We start from the raw sequence: 3,476 nt of genomic DNA on the forward strand, positions 1-3,476 counted from the left end.
GTGAGAACTGCAGGCACGTGGTTAAGACAGCGATTGGGAAGGAGCGAGGCAGCATCGGAATGACCCGAAACAGTAATGGGACGTGGAAAATGGCTCGATAGATTCCTGGGCTACTGGGTCCTCTCTTCGGCCACCCTCCCCATCCTACCCGACAAAATGACGTGAGGAGTAGTGAGAACCATGTGAATGGTTCGAGAGAAAACAATGAAAATCCCATGGCAGAATCCCGCGATGTCTATCCAACACAATTCATCGATGAGGAGCCCACTTCTGGGCTGGAGACCACTGCCGATTCTGAACTCTATCAGCTATGGAGATGGGGAGGGGCTTCGATTTTCAACAGCAGAAAGTATATGATCAGTCCCAGTGAGGCAAACACCTGAGTTTGGTAAGTGACCAGGGGCTTGTGTGCAGAATTGAGCCAGATGAGTTTGAACGAGACGCTATTTTTGTGATCTGATGGATCTCTCTGTCACGATGCATTTTTTGTTGTTGTTTTTCCCTTTTTGCAATTGCTTATCTGCCAATACCCTGATTATGCAGTTGCCCTTATAACCAAAAATAGATTTTTTTCCGGCAAAGAACTTCACAGATGCTGCTTTGAATTTGACACTGGCCGTTCTGATGAAGGGACACGCACCAAGTGTTCACAGTGCGTCTGATTTGCCTAATTTAAGCAGTATGGATCTCCGTGATAAGAGGACAAACTGGCAAACTTCAGTAAATTGCTGTTCATTTTTAAAAAAATTACTGAATGTAGAGGTATGTTGAGAATATGAAGTGGCCAACCCTTTCTGTCAACTTCCAAGTGTCCATTCAAACCTAATCTTGGGTCAAAATTGATAAAAATTGAAATGACCAGGGTAGCTTTTAGCTCAATTTGAAAAAACATAATCTAAGTGTTTATCAAACCCCTTAAAGCCTGTTAGGAAGGATACCGCTGCTTTCTTACCTACTGGGACCTTTTGTGATGAACGGTTCACATGTGCCGAGTGAAGGTGATGTCCCATAAAACGCAAATGTATCTAGTCTATCGCCTTCTTTGCAACTATTCGGAGCTGGAATTGTGTTCTGTGGGTCACAGGTGTCCCTGTTCCTTGCAATACCACGAAATCCAGAAACGTGGAAAAATATTATGATGTGGGACATTATAATCAGTGTCAAATACTCTACAGATCACCGCAGTCATTTGCTGAAATGCTAACAAAGATTATGCTAACTTTCTTTTTTCTTGAGTAGATATTACTTGCTGTTCTTTTCTAATATGAACCATTAATCCAAATATGCAAATATTTGTGGCCTGCCTTCCTTCCTTCCTTCCTTCCTTCCTTCCTTCCTTCCTTCCTTCCTTTCTTCCTTCCCTTCCCCCCGTCCCTCCTCCCTCACTCCCTTCCTCTCTTCCTTCCTTCCTTCCTTTTTTTCCCAGGACACTGCATTTTCTGCTCAGTGACACCTTTTGACCTAAACAAACAGTAATCAAAGTTGAGGTCCTGCATGCAGTATCATGGACGTGAGAGAGATCGAAACTGCCGTGTGATACTATTGCTTTCTTCATCTCATAACCGTGAGGCAATGCACTGATCACAGAGTGCACGCATCTGTGTGCATAGGAGCCCCCTGTCCAGGTGGCAGGCCCCGTGGGTCCCAGATCCCCAGCTTTCCAGGTGGGTGACAGCCTATCACTCCATCTTTCCTGCTCTGTGCTTTGATGGGCTCAGAGACAACACTTAAAGTCGCAGTCATATTTTTTCACCAGAGTTAAGTCAGATAAACTTGAAAATTCAACTCATGTCTATCTAGGGTCTTACTCCAATTCAAGGGAAAAAGGGCTTTTTTTTAGTGTTAATAATCTGTACAAGCCTTGCACTAAGAATCATATTTATATTTTTTCCTACAAGGAGTAGTGCAAATATATTAGATGGTCCCCAAATCATTTTTATCAGAGTAAAAAACACAATTTTGGATGTGATTTGAATATGATACATTTGGGAGAATGATCTCTCCGTGACCACTTAGTTCTATCTTTTATTTTATACATATATTTTTTGCCTGGAATCCTGGACAAGGGTGGGTCATTTTCTTGCTGAAATGCTTCATTTCCCATTTTTCCCTTTCTTTAAAACTGCTGAAGCTTGTCTGTTGCTATTTGCTATTGCTCAACCCTTGTGGTCAGCAACGACTCCCAAGGGTGGACCAGAGTTTCCGAAAGTTCTGAAGGAGAAAATTTCATCAGCAAAGTAATCATTTCTGCTGGGATGGGAAAAAAGGAGGCCAGTGTGAATGACAAAACAGCTGTGGACCACCAAAAAAGTCAACTGGAATTGGACGGGGATAGACCAGGGGAAAAAAAAAGAAAAGAAAAATTGCTCCAAAGGCATAGATTTAAAGGGAAAATGAATCAGAAAAGATTTCTGAAGTGTTAGAATGCACTGCCTAATAACTTTAAATAGTCCATTGAGTCTTCTGGAATTTTTTTTTGTTCTTCTTCAAGAATAATCTGCTTACATCGTTAAGACCCCAGCTAAGCTCAGTAACACAAATTACCAGATGTTGTAACCCCTAGTTTCTCCATCAAAAGACCAACCACCAAGCTTGTTGAAAGAGAGAGGTCATTGTCCCTCCCTAGCTATAAAACTAGTTTTGCAACTCCTGACAAATGAAACGAGAATACCTTTCAGCTGTCCGAGGAACCTACGGCCCACCCCTTCCAAGTGTCCCTGGTTTGCTTTGTGATTTTCTAATAACGCACTCATGTGTAAGCTAATAACGTGAACAGAGGGAAAATGAAGAGACTGAAGGAAAAAAGAGGGAAAAAGCAGAATGAATTAGGGCAATTGAGGTCGCTCTGTTTCATTTTTGCTGGGAGGATTTTAGCCCTCGTTTGTACCTTATCGCTTATTCCACAATTCACGATAAAATGAGATGTGACTCCATAGTTATTGTCCTGCTCTCGCCCATTGGACATGCATACATAGAATTCATTTCAGATTTAAACACTATCTTAATTATACACCGAATACAATGGACAACCTATCGGAATCTCTAAATTGCATTCTCAGAAATAGTTTCATTTTTATCACATTTCTACTTACGACACATTGGGTGTAATAATGTTCAGGGACTAGTCCTTTTTTTATGCAGTGCCTTAATTATGCCAAAGTATTTTCCATTCAACAGCTAATTGTTGTTTTTTTTCTGACTTACAAGTTTGAGGAGTTTAACTGTAGGTCATGCCTTATAATATTTTTCATGAGATTCTGCCTATTAATCAGGAAATCTTCATGTTTTAAAATCACCTATAAACATGTTACACAGTGAGGATATTACATGCAACTTCCTATTTTCTTTAAAAGTAGCGTGACCGTTGTTTATATTCAGAAACTTTTCCAACAAAAGCCATGCAGCAAATTGGAAAAATTGCAAGAAATATTTAAATTGTGAAATGAAGTGTACAGTTAATAAAATATCAAATGTAG

The 3,476-nt window shown here is 40.5% G+C and overlaps 1 long non-coding RNA gene across 1 annotated transcript; it reads left to right on the forward strand.

Annotated features, from left to right (window-relative positions):
• Positions 1-203: 203 nt before the first annotated feature.
• Positions 204-3,115, forward strand: LOC118992076 (uncharacterized). Its single transcript, XR_005067539.1, has 3 exons — positions 204-388; positions 1,427-1,664; positions 2,132-3,115. It is a non-coding gene; the product is annotated as an uncharacterized LOC118992076 (long non-coding RNA).
• The last annotated feature ends 361 nt before the right edge of the window (positions 3,116-3,476 follow it).

Source organism: Sturnira hondurensis, unplaced genomic scaffold (genome assembly GCF_014824575.4).
Source record: "Sturnira hondurensis isolate 20B ecotype Veracruz unplaced genomic scaffold, ASM1482457v3 Scaffold0007865, whole genome shotgun sequence".
NCBI classification, from domain to species: domain Eukaryota; kingdom Metazoa; phylum Chordata; class Mammalia; order Chiroptera; family Phyllostomidae; genus Sturnira; species Sturnira hondurensis.